Source organism: Quercus robur, chromosome 9, assembly GCF_932294415.1.
Source record: "Quercus robur chromosome 9, dhQueRobu3.1, whole genome shotgun sequence".
In the NCBI taxonomy this organism is placed as follows: Eukaryota; Viridiplantae; Streptophyta; class Magnoliopsida; order Fagales; family Fagaceae; genus Quercus; species Quercus robur.
Window position 1 is genome coordinate 26,302,181 of NC_065542.1, and position 20,286 is coordinate 26,322,466.

The 20,286-nt window shown below is 37.0% G+C and overlaps 1 protein-coding gene and 1 pseudogene across 1 annotated transcript in view; both read right to left on the reverse strand.

The window, feature by feature from the left end:
• LOC126700097 (myrcene synthase, chloroplastic-like) overlaps positions 1-20,286 on the reverse strand; it is a 64,556-nt gene that overhangs the window by 18,510 nt on the left and 25,760 nt on the right. The gene's annotated exons all lie outside the window — the stretch shown is intronic.
• LOC126700101 (myrcene synthase, chloroplastic-like) lies at positions 1,315-6,293 on the reverse strand (annotated as a pseudogene).

Genomic DNA, 20,286 nt, shown 5'->3' on the forward strand with positions numbered 1-20,286 from the left:
GTTGGTTCCTACATTCTTTCAGGTTTATATTGATTTTGAACTAAATTTTTTAGCTAATTTTTTCTTTCTATATATACATTTAAGCAAACGTTCAAAAACTCATTCTCATATCTATAATTGTAATCTATGATTATGTTCAAAGAAAAAAATCTATTAAGTTCGTATCTTTGTGCGGTTTTAGTAATTTAGATAGAGAATTGAGCAATGGTCTCCTAATTTTGAACACTTTTTCTTTTAAAATATGCATCAATTGTGAATGATTTCCTTTCATTAAATTACTAACACTTTTTCTATTACACTTTTTTTTTTTTTTTTTTGGTCACACGTACTACTTTATCAAATATAATCATGTAATAATAAATAAATAAATAAAGTGAAATGCAAACAAATGCTCTTAGGGTATTGGTTAATAATTCATTCAAAGAAAGTTTTTATGGGGAAAAAAAAAAAAGAAATTAATGTTTTGACAGCTTTTTTCATTTTCCATAAAAGTGGTATCAAAACTTTTTAAAAATGGACAGTTAACCAATACTTTAAGGGTACTTGTTAGCATGACCCAGAAAAAACATAGGGCAATAAAAAACTTTAATTACTTAAACAATTTTCAATCAAAGAGAAGAAAAGTGGGAAATTACTTATATTAAATTTAAATATGACATAAGGAACGGCATGTCAACAGGAAGATTCTACACAGGGAGAAAAGTAAAAGGACAAGCCTTGGATATAAGCCACATAAATAGTAGAACATTAAAAATGGCAAATTGTGAACAAGCATTGGATGAACTAATTGGACCCTAATATATATATATAATAAACAAAATCTAGATTTATTTTAAACTATGTACATAGTCATCGACCAAACTATTACTTCATCAAAAGATTGAGAGAGAGAGAGAGTATGTTGTGCGTAGTATAACTTGCCCCACCGTCTCTTAAAAGTTAATATGGCTTTTGAGTGGAGTTGTGGTGTGTTTTTGTGTTAGAATCTATTTTCCTCTCCCATGTGTGTGTGTTTGTTTCTCAAAAAAAAAAAAAAAAAATTATCATTTTTTTTTTTTTTTTGCTACTACAAATGAAATTTTCAAAAAGCTAGGGGGGCCATGACCCCCCAATCCCCCCCTCTAGCTCCGCCATTTTAAACTAAACATATTTTTCTTGTGAACTTGACCGACCTTTGAGATTTGATACCAATTTGTTGTGTTTTAAGGGTACAAGAAGCGCTTTCACACGAATTTTAAAAAAAAAAAAAAAAAAAAAAAAAAAAAACACACAAAAGAACAATATTGAACATGGTTTGACTAACTCCAAGCCTATGTCCACATACAACGCCAACTAAAATTCACAATCAATGATATGGATTATAATTGCGCTCAATCAAAACCTCACAAACAATCACAAAACTCTCATAGACACAAACTAACTCACAAATCTCAAAGGTAATATGTAATACAATGATGAGTTAAAACTTCAAATCCTCATCCTTATATATCAATAACTCATCATTTTAATCTTTACATGGTGGAATGGGCTGAACAAATAATGATAATAAACGATCCTTAGTTTCATGGTTTCCAACACCGTGCCCTTCTCCATACTGGTATATGCATTGGGCCATCCTTCCAAGGTTGAATGCAATTTCAATAAATGTTTCAGAGAAGGGAGAAGTCACAGATCGTTCTTCATTCATTTTCTTCCATGTTGCACTAATCAAACACCTAATGCATTCACAAGCATCTTCTTCGCTAGCACCAGTTTCATTCATGTAACATTGGATTGATGTAGGAACATCACCTCTTTTTAATTCATCCTGATATTAAAATAAAAAAAAATATAAAAAAAAAAGATTGTAAGGGTTTGTGAATTATACGAAATGAAAGTCTTGTTGATGAAAATCTTAGGATAGAGTGGTCTACATACTGTAGATGTTCCAAGATCATCTGCTAATCGCAAAATCATTGATGACAAACGAACTATGTTGGGGTACTCTTCCAAGCAATCTAGGGCTTCCTTTGTTATGGGATTTGTGTAGGAACAATAAGCATGCAATAGTATAGTTGGTGCAGCAATTGAAAAACATGCATTCTCAAGGTATTCTTGAAGTCTTGGTGTATACCCGCTGTAGTACCACTTTGCCTCCAACAAATAAGCTTTACATAAATCTGCCCACTAAAAAATTTATGGTGGAACAATGAATTTAAGGTAGTATAACACACCATGTGTTCAAGAAAAAAATGTTAAGGATTAATATAGATGGATTTAGAAGTCAATTGCATACCCTTTTTTTGAAATATCGAATGATGTGGAATTCTTGTTCCTTTAGTATATCAAAAGCCATTTCATTGACTGAATTGTGTAGAGCTAGGAAACATATCTTCATATAATTTGGGAGCCCATCCATTGCATTGATATCCCACCTGGAATCACACAGAGCACACTTAAGTCTTTATGTCAAAGATAGCTTTGAAGCATTTGAGGCGTATTGTCATTATTACCAACCTCTCAACAACGTCCGTGAAGAGCTCAAGTTCATCTACAGTTCCATACACATCATAAATATCATCTAATACTGTAATGAGTACATTGACCTTTGTTGAGATTCTCCTACAATATCCAAAGTGAGGATGAAATGTACACCCCACCGTCCAGAAGAAACTCTCTGTCAACCTATCCCTCGCAAAGCTCAACTTTTCTGCAATGCCAGTGCTCCTCCACACCTTTATTTGAAGCAAAAATTTATAAAAAAAAATAAAAAAATAAAAAATATCAATTTTCTTTTTATATTGATGCATATTTAACCTTTTGAATTAGGTAAGTTAAACATAGCTTAACTTTTAAAATTTAGGCTATAACTAATTTAATTATGAGGGCCAACATGTGCCTTAGGTGAATTAGACAACTGCTTAAGCCCCAAAGTTTAATCAATAGGATGAGTAGTAATTAAACCTTTAAATATTAGTTAATAGGCTCCATTTGGATACCGCTTATTTTACTGAAAACTGAAAACACTGTAGCAAAATAATTTTTAAATGTGTGAATAGTGCCGTGAGACCTATTTTTAATGAAAGTTTTGTTGAAAAAAAAGATTTGTGAATCCCGTGAACAATACACGGGATCCACTGGAAAATTTGAAATGCCCTTCTAAAAAAAAACCACAAACACAAATAAACTGTATCCAAACGGGTATTAAATAAAAAGTATTTTTTTAAAAAGAGAAAAAAAAAATTTTTTAAAAAAATCTCTGTATAATGACGGACCCTCCATTTCCTCCATGTGAGAGATTTACAGTACTGTAGAACATATAATCTCTCTCAAAGAAGCTGAAAATTCTCTCTTTCTCTCTCACTCTCTCAACAAAGAAAATCAAAAGACCGAAAAGAAAAAAATAATTCCAAACCTTATAGCTTACGTTCATACCTTTCTCACTTCTTTTTTTTTTTTTTAATCGAATTTCAACTCTTTAATATATAGTAGTCTACAATCAGATACTTTTCATTTTTAAGTAATATTGCAGTTGTTAATGAAAAATTAAGTTTTATTAAAAGAAAATATCAAATAAATATATGACTAATTACTACTAAATAAATATATAATCAAAATTTAATTAGAGATATCAAAAATATTATAGTTGGCAACTTGACATAACCTTAATACAAAGATTTAATTACTAATTTTTATATTAATGAATTGATATTTAAATATATAATTTGCTCCAATTTAATTTTGGTCTTAGGCCCCATAATATATAGGGTCGGCCCAGTAAATTATTTGTTCATGTTGCTATCAAATTTGATTTTAATTTTAGTATTTATTAGTTTATGCTTCAATTTCTATATAATATTCCTTCCAAGGGTCATTAATGTGTAAAATATGTTATCAATGAAGAATTATATCAAATGAAGCTTAAATTACAAAATCAAAATTAACAAGCTTTTTACCTTGACACTTGTTTGAGATCTTCTTGGTGGGTTGCTTGCACCATGTTGAAATCTAGTTCTGCAAACTTAAGCAAGGTGGGGTTCATATCTTCTTTGCTCCTATATACATCAATGAACCATCTCGCTTCCACCCTTTGTATCCTCCAATGTAGTGGAAGCTCCGAGGCATGGCTCACTGCTACAGTAGAAATATTTTGATCTTTATTCTGCTTTACAAATTCTTGGAGATGTTTTTTTGAGAAATCTCTCGCTTCGTCCAAGATATTTTCACCTTCTATCGAAACGAATGAAGCTTCATACAAGGCTAGCATTCCCTTGGTATCATCACAAAGACATGCCTTGAAACTTCCTCTCTCCATGAAACTATTAAAAACTTCTACACGTAGCAACCCAACAGTGATTAACAGGTGTTTGAAGGGTACAAGAAGCAAGTTATTGAATATTAAATGTTTAATTATGAGGTGTAATTTTTTTTTTTTTTAAATTAAACTTTATTTATTATTCATTGGTACACCTAAACAATCTCAAGGAAGTTGTATATATTTTTGTTGTTATTTGTGTAAGAGCTAACATTAGTACGAATAATAAAAAATGACATGTCAATTAAGAAAGTAACAAAGAATACGACAACTTTGGATAGAATAGAATGACGAAAAAAATGTGTGGTTAACCTTTATTAATCTGTTAGGATCATAGCCAACCCTAAAAAATTTGAGACTAAAGCATGGTTACTGTTGTATTTGTGTGTTGGTTAACTTTAATCTCTAAAAAATGATGTATACACACACACACACACACATACCTTAATTTGTGCATATTTGGAATTTCTATTAAAAACATGACTAAAATACAATTTTGACTGTTAAAGTTTGTAACTGTTTTCATTTTAACCCTTTACATTTCAAAATTTTCATTTCAGAAATTTATATTTTATTATATTTTCATATTAGCCATGTAATCTATTTCCATTAGCAATCTAACCATCCATTATATATACATACACATATATATACACACACACATGTGTGCGTGTCCTACCAATTAGAGTCCAAGGACTTTTGGGTTCACACAATCCAACCCACTAAGGGCCATACGTTCTCTTGTGAGACTTACCCATCACCCTAGCAGGCAAAGTGGGCATTGATAACATTCTATCATAACAAGAGAAAAACTCTGGTTACATTTGCGATTACACCCCAAAATGACTATAATCGAATTACATTTGTGACTCATTGTGGTTATTTATAAATGCAACACATAAGATCTACCTAGTAAACATCTGATGTAGGACTTAAAGCACACTTAACCAATCCAATTCAATCAAATTCACAAAATTTGGGGTATCACCTCTTAATGGTTAGATTATTAATAGAAGTGGACAGCATGAACAATATAAAAACAGTATAAAATATAAAGGACAAAAGTTTTTTTTAAAAAAAAAATTGAATACTAAAACAAGGGTCAAAAGTGCATTATAATTCAAAAACATTGGTTAGTTATATCTTATAAATATCGACCGGTGACTTCAATTTCTTTTCTAATTACCTTCAGACACACTATATCTATGTTGTCTAAACAGATGAAATTTAAGAGCTGTGGCATATAAATTCTCCTTCTTCCACAAATCACCACCATGATCATTGTTGTATAGACCTTCCAATATTCTCTTCATTTCACCCTCAAAGTGATAAGACAATCCTAGTCTTTGCAAGGTATCTATCAGCTCCAGCTACTCTGAAGGATCCATCACTTGGTGAAGCATCATCCTCATTTGTTCCTTCAACTTGTTAACTTGCCCTGTGTACTCTTCTCCCTACATCACAATATTATAATTAGGGTTTTACTAATGTGTACCTTTAGGGCATACACTAGTAAACCATTTTAGGAAATTTTTTATAATAAAACGAAAAAGTTACCAACTTTTGTGACAACCTTTTCAATTTTCCATAAAATGATTCCAAAAATGAATGACTAATGTGTATCCTTAAAACATACAATAACCGGATCTTTATAATTAACACGAGCCCAATGATCAGTTTCCAATAATAATTCAAGTACTAGTAAATCTAACAATGAAATAACAATACTATATATTATGTACCAGGTATTCACTTCTTAGTGACTGAATGTAATCATAGTTCCAAATGGGAGGTTGGTAATCAGCTGATCGCCGAACAATATCAGTACTACTTGAAATTTTGCTGGAAACCTTGCATTGGATAGGACCAGAAACAAAGTCACTTCTGTTTGTTACAAGTGATTTGAGATGGATGGGACCTATAGATGGGAAAGCTGCTATTGGGAAATTGCAAGTAGGGAGTGAAAGAAGTAGGTTGAGAGCCATTGACAAAGGCCTAATTTGATAAAGCTTGATATATGGGATTTTGGCAGTTGATTACTTGGATTTATATATTGCTTGGGAGATTCTCATCCGAATATATATCCATTATTATAATTATAATTTGCATTATGTTCAACATGTGGTCAAGTTCTGTATTATTAGTACGAGGTACAGACATGTACTGGCATATATGGTCTCATGACATGAATCAACGTCAATGCTATCCATGGTATATGACATTTTGTAGTCATGCGTGCTGACCATTAACATCCGCTCTCTTGAAAAATAAATTTGTTACTTTAACACCAAAAATTTTACTTTTTGCTACTTCAATATATCATTTTACAATTAAAAATTTTAAATACATATTAAAAATCACAATTTTTGTTCCAACTATCTACGTGGAAGACTCTAGAAGACCTTGTGAATGGTGAAGAATAATTAGTGGGTTTATGTGAAAGTAATAGACAGCTAATTACAGTCTACCTCTTAGGATAATTATGACAAAAATTGTGACTTTTGATGTTGTATTTTATATACATACATACATATATATATATATAGTAAACTACTAGAAACTCTTTCACAATTCACCTCACATCATATTTTTTCCACCCAACCAAACATGAGATAGAAAAGTAGAAGGATAAAAAATGGAGAGTTGATGGAAAAGTGAGAGAATATAAAAAAATTTTAATTTTCTTTTTAGGTGTTTGGTTGGGGATGAAAAAATTGAGAGATAAAAACTATTTTGTTTGATTGAAAATGAAAATTAAATAATAGAAAAGATAGATGGTATAAATTTACTTTTATGCCTCTATTAAATTAAAAAAAGAAAAAGTATCACGTTATTTTTTATTAAAAAATTATATATAGATGGCCACTTCATTATTAAAAAAAAAAAAACCAAACCAAACTAAAATAGATGGAAAATAAATAATAAATAAAAATGGTAAACTACATATTTAATTTCTATCTTTTATACTATATTTTAATTTGGTCTCCAACTTTTCAATTATGTCAATTTAACCTTTAACCTTTCAGTACTACTTGAAATTTTGTTGGAGACCTTGCACTGGACAGAACTAGGAACAATGTCACTTCTGCTTGTTACAAGTGATTTGAAATGGGTGGGACCTCTAGATGGGAGAGCTGCTCCTGGGAAATTGTAGATAGGGAGTGAAGCAAGTAGGTTGAGAGCCATTGACAAAGGCCTTTGATAAAGCTTACAATAGTTTTTTGGGTACGTTGTTATTACTTTGAAACATGTACGTTAGATATGTGCCTTTATATGATTTATATCTATCCGTTATTATAATTTATATCTTGGTGTGGGAAGTGGGAAGTGGGAAGTGGGACGTGGGTACCTCTGGTCGGCTCCTCATGTACCGTCGGCAAGGAAAAAAATATATTTATATATATATATATATATATAATATTTTTTTATTAATTTAATTTACTTTTAAAAATGTTTTTATACACCTGATCACAAGCCTAAAATCAAACAACAATATAAATCACAAATATATATATATATATATATATATTTTCTCTCTCTCTCTCTCTCATGAGTTTTGTCTCATCTCTCTTTTCTATTTGACTATGTTTGCATCTTTGAATTTAAAAGTAAATTAAGAATGAGAATTTGTAAGTTATGAGTACCTCTCCTTTTATTATAAAAATTTACAGATATATGCCTTTATATATCGTTTGGGAGATTCTCACCCGTATATCTATCCATTATTATAATTTACAATTTTACATCATGTTTAACATGTGCAGTAAAAGTATTATTTTAGTGTTAGTTTCAATTAAGCTTCTAGGGAGATTTTCACTTGTAAAATAAATGGGTATTTTGAGTTTGATAATAAAAAGTAATCATCTTACCATAAATTTAAATTATATTGTATGTAAAAATAAAGAGAAGAAAATAAGCTATGTAACCACAACACTACATGTTGTACAGGCATAGATGTGCCATGACATTCTTCAGTCAAGTGTTTCAAAAAGTTCATTTTAGAGGAACTCTATTATTCAAACTTGAAAGGTTTACAAAATTTGAAAATTATGATTAAAATTATGAATTAAAGTTTAAAGAAATTTAATAGAATTATATTACTTATAATAAATTATTTTAATTGTCTAATTAACATAATTATCTTTGTTTTAATAAATATATTTTTTAAAATTTTGATTTTTAGAGTTATAAAGCAACCCAACACCAAACAAATTTGAATTAAATTAGGTTTGATTTTTTCTAAATAAATTTTAATTAAATTTCGCAGGTGTCTTTTCTCTAATTTGATCTTATTTATTTACTAATTCTTCTTAAAATATCTAATAAATATTTTATTTATTTACTAATTTGATTTTGTTTGGTACCAGGTAAATGAAAGCTATTGTCTTTTACTTTAGTTAGAGAATGCTAACAAACTGTATAATAACTCCATTTTTAAAAAATAAAACAATTCTATCATATTTCCTTATATAGATTACAGCCATCAATCACGTTTTGTTTTTTTTTTTTTTTTTTTTTTTTTTTTTTTTTTTTTTTTTTTTTAATTCATGGGATTAGCTATATTTTTACATCACAAATACACATTTTAATAATTTATGCTTTAGAAAAATTTTTTCTTTCTATCCTATTATTTTAGGCTTTGTTGATAATATTTAGATAGACCCATTTGTAGGTTTTAGTTGTATGGAACCAACCAACTAAATTTACCTCTCAAAGAAAAAAAAACCAACTAAATACATGTAGTGTAGTAATAAAAAATAAGAAAGTTGCTACTTTTTTTTTATAATACACCATACGTAAAAAAAATAAAATAAAAAGGATTAAATAGATTAGATGAAGAATTTGGATTATAATACACTACACTTAAAAAGATAAGGATTAGATGGATTAGATGAAGAATTTTGATTATAATTGTGGGGACCGGCCCAAAATAACAGGCTGGGCCCTAGGCCCGTCCAAGGACGCAGCCCATCTAAGGAGACAGCGTGACTTAAGCAATCCTTATTCAGACCCACTAGGGTAAAGAAAACATGTCTGAGGAGTAATTTCTCCTCGGATACTGAAAATCCGGAGTAAGGGTACATCCAAGCCACTACAGCCCATCTTCTAAATACGTAAAAAGAAAGGAAACCCAAAATATCTCAACAAAGGCTGCCACCACCACATTAAATGCATTACAACTACTCTCCTGGCCGCATTAATGTGGAGAAGACCCCTGAACAGTGCTACCTTGGCTACCGCAACTCACAAAGAACTGAGAGAGGTGTCTGATGGGACAAGTGCTCAAGTGGGGGTTTGGATGATCAACAAGTGTAAAGCCCAGATGATTGGAAAGGGCTTATATAATATGTAGAAGTCCCCCAAGAAGAAGAAAAAAAAAGAAAAAAAAAAAAAAGGAGAATACTATAGCATTAAGAGGAATCCTATTGCACTGATCTGTATCCATTAATCAAGTTTTTAGCCCTATCATTCCTGGGGATCTTTCGACACAGTGGCATTTGTTCTTGTTCGTGTATTCCCTTAACCCATACAACAAACCGTTTAAACTTACTTAAACCGAGTTCTTTAGCCCATACTCTACAAGAATTCATTGTGTTGGACTTTTTGGACCAAGACTTGAACAACAAGGACTGGGTCACCAAATTGTTCCCCTACAATAATTAAATTGAGATTTTTATCAACTTAGAAATTACAGGAGAAGAAAAAATTATATATATATATATATATATATATATATTTTTTTTTTAAATCTAAAAATCTAAAAAAAAAAGAATTGCAATTTGGTGAAAGCACTTGATACAACCATGACTTCTAAGTCCAATTTTTGCAGTAATTTTTAGATAAAAAAACATTATTTTGTTTATTTGTTCTTATCATTTTTTTTTTGGATAAAATAATAATAAGCGTTTTAACAAAACGTGCAACCTACAATAAGTGTTTTCTAAAAATTTCAAAAAGAGATTAAATTTAGTTGGGTGGTGCCAAACAACTACAACCTACAATTATGTATATCTAAAATATTATCAACAATGCCTTAGGATAGAATTACCTATATATATATATATATATATATTGTAAGGACTCAATTTGTAACGATCCCAAACTCGTATTGGGTTTGATCGTTAAAGGCTCAAACAATAAATTTGTAGAGCGTGGATATAAAAGAACTAGATTAACTTCAAAAGAAAAACGATTAACCTTAACGTTTCTAGATGGATTAACACAAATATTACGATCAATTTCTCCTTGAAACAAGCTAAGTTCTTTATTTCATAAGATTTTCTTCTAGGCATTCCTTGTTTAGAAGTTCTGATCCTTCCTCTCAATGCATTCTTCCATGTTATATACTGTCCTCTTGGTGTCATCTTCACCACACATGTGTAGGTTGGATTCTGGGGATCCCTTCCTGTCCCATCTAACACTTCCTAGAACCTTCAATCAGCAGCTGTAAGACTGCTTCATCACTGTTCAGGCATTACCTCCACATTAATGTAGCCAGAGAGTTAGTTGAGAGGCAATTAATGCGGAGGCAGCAGTTGTTAAAGATATTTGTTTATCTTTTCTTTCTTACCCTTGGCCCCATGTCCCACCTTTAGTGATAATGCAACTTCGAAGTGGGTTTGTGACAATATGGCGTTCAGGTCGTCCTCGGACACATATTGCCGAGAAAGATTTTGTCCTCGGACGAATACTAGACCCATCTCATGTGATATCTACTCCTCTTTTCATTTGGTTCCCCTTATAACCTTATGTGGGCCTCCTTGGATAGTTTAACGTCCTCAGATGGACCGCAGGCCCAGTTAACACGGTTTTAATAATTATTGATTAACTGGCCCCCACAATAGCCCCTCAAAATCTTGCTTTTCGACTCCTTGGGAGAAAAGGTTGATTTTGATGTCATAAGCTCATACCCTTTTATGTTTTGGGCATGCTGCTGATGCTTCAGCGTCTCGGGCGCGGTAGCATTAAATTTTGGCGATGCCCCTATCCCCCACGTTCAACGGTAAGATGTAAATCAAACGGTGAAGGGTCTGTCTCGTTTTGCAAGCGGGAACTTTCTCGCTCATAACTTCTGCACGACTATAAAGGAATTTTCGGACCAACTCTCTTTCTTACCTTCAGCGATCACACAATTCTAGAGCACATACACTAAACCTGTCTTTCTCCTTTTTCATCGTTTTCTTGTGCATCTACAAATACTAGAATCTTGTCCGAGGGCCCTCTTTCAAACCTGTAAGTCTTCTTAAAACCTTTTCAGTTTTCATCTTAAACTCGTTAATTTTTTTACGAAAACCCTTTAGAAAAATGGGGAAAGTGAGTAAGTTTCAATGTCTGGTTGAGTTCAAGGAAGGTATGAGAAGTTTCCGCTCTAAGTATAGGATCCCCCTAACAGTGGGTATGAGGTACGCAGCCCAAGGGGAATGGGTCGGCGCTAGAAGAACAGGGGAAGTGGTTATTCCCATAATTGCCTTCATAGAAGGCGGGATGACTATCCCCATGGGTACTATTACTAGGAACTACCTTAGGTTCTTTAGGTTATCCCCCACTCAGTGTGCCCCAAATATGTTTAGGGTCCTGGGAAGTATAGAAGCCTTGAATGAGAGAATGGACCTAAACCTGACTCATCATGACGTAAATTGGGTGTACAACCTCAACAATTTGAAAGGGCAGGGATACTATCTCAAGTCGAGGTATCCCGTGGTGAGACTAATTCAGTTCCTTCCCACTTCAAACAAGAACCTAAAGGAGGACTTTCTTATCTTTTTTGGGGAATGGCATGATGGTCTGCCATGCCCCATGGAGGAAGGAGAACCAGGTGGGAATGCAGCCATAGATTCATAACGTTCGGTTTATACATACATATTTTCCCTTCTTTTTCTTTTTTTTTGTTTTGAGTCTCAGTATTCTTATCTCTAATGACGCTTCATTTTAATTCAATGATTTTGCAGACAGACGTTCTATCAAGCCCAAACTTAGTTTAGTCAACAAAGCAGGTTTGGACAGGGTATTGAAAGCCGAGATATACGTGAACGAAGCCGACGACCAACTCTGGGCAGCCCATTTAATCCTCGGCTACACCCCCTTCTCATTTGCTTTCCAAGCACCGAAGTGCGTGATCAAAACCCGCGATCCTCGGCTTCACCGTATAAGCGTTGCCTATAAGGGGTTCATCGTTCCAGAAGGTGTTCCACTTCCTAAGGACACCTCCCGCACTAAGCCCCTTTTTGTTGCCGCTATCTCAACAGGAGCCTCTTCATCCCAGCTTGCCCTCAAGGAAGAGGAAGTAGAAGAGAAAGAAGAAGAAGAAGAAGAAGAAAAAAAGGAAGAAGAAGTTGTAGAACTCTCAGACTCCTCGGACGACTTTGAGATTTTTGATCAACCTATACGCTCTGAGGAAGATCTTGACGAGATGGGAATACAAAGGAAGCCCCAGAAAAGTCTAATGGAGCTGATAGAGAATCAGCCTGGGAAGAATGCACTGGGAAAATCAACGCAATCCCAGATTCCTCCTTTTCCCACCAGGTCTCCTCCTCCTGCTCCTCATCAACCTTCTCATCAACCTCCCCAGCCAGTTAGAGCTAATACTGCCGAATTGAAAAGGCGCAGGGAGCAAAAAGGGAAAGACGTGGTGGATGCTGGCAAATCCCGTCCAACCCACAAAGAAGATGCCCAACGAACTGCAAAGTAACAGAAGACTAGCCATCTTCCTCAACGAGGCCAGGAGAGGTCTGACATTCAACCTCCTGAGCCACAAGCATGGCTGCCAGCACCCATGCATGGTGGGGAGCTCATACGAGATGATGCATCTATTAGGGACTTCAACGGTAGCATTGGGTGTCACATAGGCTCGGTTATAGAGGAGGTTTTGTTACTCCCAAAGGACATGGCCGAAATAAAGAATGCAAGGAAGAATGAACTCATCCTCAACAATAAAAGATATTTGGGAATGGTATGGTGCTAACTCTCTTCTTTTTCCTTTTGCGATTATTACTCACTGATGTGTACTCTTTACTGACTACAGTGTTAATTTCTTCCTTTTAGGTTATCGAAAATACTTTTAGGCTGGATGAGATGCTCAATAACTGCTACAAGCAGCTAGAAGATGAAAGGAAGAGACGGTCGTCGGCCGTACAAACTCTAACAATTTCCGAGCAAGACTTGGCGGAAACAAAGAAAAAATTAGTCGCTGAGGAGCAAGCTCACAAAAGCGCTGACTCAGCCTTAAAAGGCTTCCAAAAGCAAGCTGAGGACTAGAGAAAGCGTTTGCGCGAAGCAAATGAGGAATTGAAGGCTGCCCGGAGCAAGTGGCAGTTCTTAAAAAGCACTTGGGGGAAACTCAAAAATTAAGGGAGCAAACTGAAAAATCCAGGGAGGAAGCTGAGAGGGCAAAGACTGAGGCCGAACAGGCAATGAATGAGGCCGAACAGAAAGGCTACGAAATCGAGGTGGCTGAGACGGAGGAGACCCTAAGGGTAGAGGTGCCATTAGTATGCCGCATTTACTGCGTCCAAACTTGGAATGAAGCCCTTAACCAAGCTGGGGTTGAGGCTTCATCCGAGTTAAGGAAGGCAGAGAATGTGTTCTACCCTACAGCAATCCGCACCTCGGCTCCTCCATCCAGTCAAGCTGAAGACACTCCCTCAACCACCAATCCTAATCAGGAGGTTTTGCCTCAAAATCTTCCTCCTCCTGGCCAACCAGAACCAGCTAAAGAGACTAATGCCCCTCCAGAAGCCTCCTTGGACAAGACTGCAGCAGCTTCTGAGGCAGAGGTAGCCTCTCAAGGCTTTCAACAGGATTTGGCTTCCACAGTCAAGCCAGCTGGGGGAGCTACTAAGGACAAAGAGGGAGTCACTACCTCGGAGGCAGATAAATCAGCTAACCAAGCTCCCAAGCTCCAAATTAAGTTGAAAAAATAAAACTTATTTTGTAATTTGATTAGGACTTTTGTAAGGATTTTATGTCTATTTGCTTATTGTTGTCGCCGTTTTATCTCATTTTTGTAATTGTTAGCTCTGTTATCTTAGCTGGAATGGATTCATCTTAACTGTCTTTTGTTTGCAAGAGAAAAAATAACTTATACACACTAACCTTTGGCGGTTAAAATGGGTGAAAAACATTAATACTATGAGATCTTAGGGAGACAATTTGGATACATATACATTCCTTCTAATAAATTGAAACTTAAAGGAATGTTCAAAAGTTGGATAAAGTTGGCTCTAAAGTACTTCAATAGGTAATTAAAATTCCTGTGATCTTAGGACGATATTTCAGAATTTGTTATTCTGGAATGCATAAGCCCAAGTGGCCCTAGCATTTTAATAGCAAGAGGCTGCATTAGTTTCTAAGGAACCCACTTAGTAACCTAATAGATTTCACAGGGTATTAATTTCCACTAAATTTGTGGTCCGAGAACTTGACATAACTTAGTTTTTATTTAATACTTCAATAGATGTCATAGGGTATTAATTTCCACAAAGCTTGTGGTCCGAGGACCTGACATAACTTAGTTTTTGTTTAATACTTCATAAAATGCTATTAGATGTGGAAACACAAGGTGCATGATCAGCATAAATTAAAGGAAACCCAAACTAGACTACTTTTATTAATAATAATACCTCTTGATATTATTTACATTCCAAGGATAGAATACAGCTTTTTCATCTAGGTCTTCCAGATAATAGGCTTTTATTCCGGCTACTGAAGTAATCCGATAAGGCCCTTCCCAATTAGGCCCCAATTTTCCCCAAGCTAGATTCTTAGTGGTTCCCAGAACTTTCCTCAGCACCAGATCTCCTACCACTAACGGTCTCAGCTTTACATTAGTATCATAGCCTTGCTTGAGTTTATGTTGGTAGTAAGCCAATTGGAACATTACATTCTCCCTTCGCTCTTCGATCAAGTCTAAACTTTTTCCCAACATCCCATCGTTACTGTCCGAGAAAAATATACTAGTCCTTAACGTTGGGAATCTAGTTTCCAGAAGGATGACGGCCTCGGCTCCATAGGTCATGGAAAAAGGAGTCTCCCCTGTTAATCGTCGAGGCGTTGTTCAATAGGTCCAAAGAACATGTGGCAATTCCTCCACCCATTTTCCTTTTGCATCATCCAGTCTCTTCTTAAGTCCATTGACTATTACTTTGTTAACAGTTTCAGCTTGCCCATTTCCTTGAGGATAGGCCGGAGTGGAATATCTATTATTTATACCTAAGTCTGAACAGTATTGCCTGAAGGCCTTACTATCAAATTGGAGGCCATTATCCGAGACAAGAGTGCACGGAGTTCCAAATCGCGTAACAATATTCTTCCAGATAAACCTCTTAACATCTACATCTCCGATGTTAGCTAAAGGTTCAGATTCGACCCATTTAGTAAAATAATCCGTACCGACCAACAGATACTTTTTGTTTCCTAAGGCTTTAGGAAAAGGACCGACGATATCTAGCCCCCATTGAGCAAAAGGCCAAGGGCTGGACAGAGGGTTAAGAATTCCTCCAGGCTGGTGGATGTTTGGAGTGAACCTTTGACACTGGTTACATTTTCTAACATACTCATGCGCTTCTTTCTGCATATTTGGCCACCAATATCCTTGAGTAATGGTCCGGTGTGATAGGGACCTTCCCCCTGTATGACTTCCACAAATGCCTTCATGCAGCTCCTCTAGGAGTGACTCTGACATCTCGGGATGTATACAAAGTAGATACGGCCCAGAAAAGGACCGTTTGTATAACTTTTTGTCCTCACATAACCAAAACCGAGGAGCTTTCCTCTGTTTTTTCTCAGCTTCTATTTTCTCTTCGGGTAAGATGTCACTTTCGAGGAACTTCAATATGGGATCCATCCAGCTCGGCGCTAGATTGACTTGACGAACCTGACATACGTCCTTTCCTGGTGGGGTGGGGGTATATAAATCTTCGACGATTATCAGCCGAGGAAAACTCCATGTTGAAGAGGTGGCAAGGGTTGCCAGGGAATCGGCGTGGGTATTTTCACCTCGAGGGATATGCGACAAGTCAAAAGATTCAAATTTCGTTTGCATACGCCTAACTTGACTCAAATATCCCTGCATTCTTGGATCTCAGGCTTCCAGGTCTCCTTTCACTTGGCCGACTACCAATCTTGAATCCAAAAATAATTCTGCTACATTTCCACCCATTTTCTGGACCATACTCATTTCCATCAACAAAGCTTCGTATTCTGCTTCGTTGTTAGTAGCCGAGAATCCCAACCTCAAGGATTTCTCAATGATGATCTCCTTAGGGGATATCAAAACTAGCCCCAATCCTGCCCCCCGTTGGTTTGCTGCTCCGTCCACATATACTCTCCAAGAGGAACCGCCTTGTGTGGAGATCAGACCAACCGACTTTTCATCCATGTCACTTTGCTTGATGTTAGCTTTTTCTGGACACTCGGCGAACTCAGCTACCAGATTGGCAAAGACTTGGCCTTTCACAGAGGTGTGAGACATATACTTGATGTCGAAAGCACCTAGGATTGTGCCCCACTTAGCAATTCTCCCAGTATAATCTGCACTTCTAAGTATGGACTTGAGAGGTAACTAAGTTAAGACAACCACAATATGGGCCTGAAAGTAATGTGGAAGTTTGCGTGTTGCATGGACCACCGCCAAGATGGCATTTTCCAATGATAAATATCTCACCTCGGCTTCATGAAGGGACTTATGTAATAAACTGGTCTTTGGACGCTGCTGTCCTCTCGTATTAAGACAAAACCAACTACATGAGGGGCAACTGTTAGAGAAGCAAACAGGACCTCATCCACCTCAGGACTAAACATGATAGGCAGCCTGGACAGGTACTCTTTCAACTGCTGAAACGCCACAGCACACTCCTCGGTCCATTCAAATAATTTCCACTTATGCAGTAGAAGGAAAAAGGGACGACACCTCTCGGCCGACCTGGAGATAAATCAGTTCAAAGCAGCAGTCATTCCAGTCAGTTTCTGCACCTCTTTTGGATTTCGAGGTGCTTGTAAATCGTTGATGGCCTTAATCTAATCTGGGTTCATTTCAATTCCTTTATGAGTCACCATGTATCCCAAGAACCTCCCGGAGCCTACACCAAAGGAACACTATGAAGCATTCAGACGTAACTTATGCTTTCTCAGTATTCCAAATATGTTCATAAGATCTTCCACATGCTCGGACACCACTTTACTCTTCACTACCATATCATCGATATAGACTTCAATGTTTCTACCCAGTTGTGGTTCGAACATTTTAGTCATCATCCGTTGATAGATAGATCCTGCATTTTTCAAACCAAAGGGCATCACTTTATAATGATAGTTTCCAATAGCGGTGACAAATGCCGTCTTCTCTTGATCATCCAATGCCAGCGGTATTTGGTGGTATCCTTGAAAGACATTCAAAAAACTCATCCGAGGATGACCAACGGTTGCATCCACCAACTGGTCTATCTTCGGCATTGGAAAAGGATCCTTGGGACAGGTCTTATTGAGGTCCGTGAAGTCCACGCACACTCGTCACTTTCCTGTCTTCTTCTTTACCACCACCGTATTGGCCAACCATTGAGGGTAAAAAACTTTTTGATAGCCCTAGCCTGCTTGAGCTTGGCCACCTCACTTCTGACAGCTTCGGCGTGCTCTTTTGATGGTCGTCGAGGTGGCTGTCTTTTCGGAATAACGGAAGGATTCACGTTGAGTCGATGACAAATGAAATTCGGATCTACACCTGGGGCTTCATATGGGCTCCATGCGAACACATCTACATTTTCTCTGAGGAATTCCAGCAATCGCTCCTTCTCTTGCAAAGGCAGTTTAGCCCCAACCTGGAAAAATCTTTCCAGATCATCAACAACAATTATCCTTTCCAAATCTTCACACTTTACCTCGTCGGCTGGTCCATCTAAGAGTAATGCTGGGGGTTTTAATTGCTATAATCCATTATCGGCGGTAGCCGAGGTCTTTGCCTCTGGCCGATGTTGTATAGCCGCTACCAGGCACTGCCGAGCTGCAACCTGGTTTCCTACTATGTCCAATACTTGGCTCCCAGATGGGTACTTCACTTTCTGATGTAGAGTAGATGAGACTGCTCCCAGGGTATGAAGCCAAGGTCTGCCCATAATAGCCGTGTATGGAAAGAAAACATCTACAACAATGAAATCCACCTCCACCACATCCATACCAGTTTGCACAGGTAGTCTGATCTGTCATTTTAGAACGACCATCATTCCCTCAAAACTCACCAGAGGGGAACTGTAGGCTGCCAAGTCCTCAGGCTTCAAACCTAGCCCTTTATACAAATCTGGGTACATTATATCAACAGCACTACATTGATCAATCATCACACTTTTTACATCGTACCCACCAATTCTCAGCATGACCACTAGAGCATCATTATGGGGCTGTATGGTAACAACTTTGTCCTCATCCGAAAAGCCCAAAATCAGGGGGATGTCCATCCTGGCTTTTTTTGACGCTTGGCAATGCTCCTCTACCGGAGGTCGAAACACCGACAATTCCCTGGAAGGGCAAGATCCAGTCCTCCCTGGGGCGGCAAAAATAACGTTTATTTTGCCAAGGAGGAGTTTTGAAGAAGTGTCCCCACGCATCTCTGAGCCTGCCTGGCCTACCCTACCACTGGAATGATGCAAGAGTTGCTTCAATTTCCCCTCTCGGACCAGCTGCTCCAAATGGTCCCATAAATTCCTGCAATCCTCCGTCGTGTGCCCATGATCCTGATGATAGTGGCAATAAAGGTTCGGGTTGCGTCTCTTAGGCTTTCCTGCCATCTTGTTTGGCCATTTAAAAAAGGGCTCATTCTTTATCTTCTCCAATACCTGCTGCACTGGCTCTCGAAAAACTGCATTAACCACCTGGGTGTCAGCAAAACCTGATTGTCCAACGAAGTCTTTCCGAGGTCGGTTACTATTGTAACGATCCGATTTGAAATCCCTCCTCTCCTGAGGGATTACCTTAGCCTTTCCTTTTCCCTAAAATTGGTCTTCTTCTACTCTTCTGTACTAGTCAATCCTATCCATCAATTGGTGTACACTGGTAACAGGTTTACCAGTTAGAGATTTCCTTAAATCATGCTCGGCTGGAAGACCAGCCTTGAAAGTACTTATCGCCACATCATCATGCTCTCCCTCTATTTCATCAAACATTTCCTAGTATCTATCTGAATAAATTTTGAAAGTCTCCCCCTCTCGCATAGACATAGATAGCAAGGATCCCAAAAGCCGAGGAACCCTACTACAAGTGATAAAGCGAGCGCCAAAAGCCCGGGTAATCTTTTTGAAGGATTCAATAGAGTTGGCCCTTAAACCGTTAAACCATCTCATCGCCACCGAACCCAAACTTGATGGAAAGACCTTGCACATCAAGGCCTTATCTCTGGAGTAGATAACCATCTTTTGGCTAAAATGGCTAACGTGTTTTACTGGGTCTGTCGACCGTCATATAGGGTGAATGTAGGCTGATGGAATCGCCGAGGAAGAATCGCATCTTCTATATTCCTTGTGAAGAGTGATTTGGAGACTTGACTTAACGCTTTGTTCATGGCGTTGTTCCCCAAGCCCCTGCGAGGCGGGCTTTTGTACCTATGTCGATGGTTGTGCTCCTCTTCATAGGAAAAAGTCTCACTAGGCGGAGTTCTGGATCTTCGCCTATAACTAGCTCCATCTGTCTCCTCGGATGATGGTTCGGAGCAAGGCGGGGAACGTTCTCGCCGGGCATGGCGCAACTCTCTTTTCAACTCGTCAATTTCACGTTGCAGGTTCCTATCATTTTTTGCATGGGAAACGTGACTCTTCCCACGAGAGTGATTTTTAGTGGTATGAGTTATGTGTACACTCCCCGCACGACCTTCTCTCCGTTCGAGACTCCGGTGCGGATTACCATGTTGAGAACCTCTTGACTCTGCTTGGTGTGGGTTGGCATCTACCTGGTGTGGTCCTGCTGTGTAGTGATGTGAACCTGCTTCCTCCATCATGAACGTTGAACTGGAT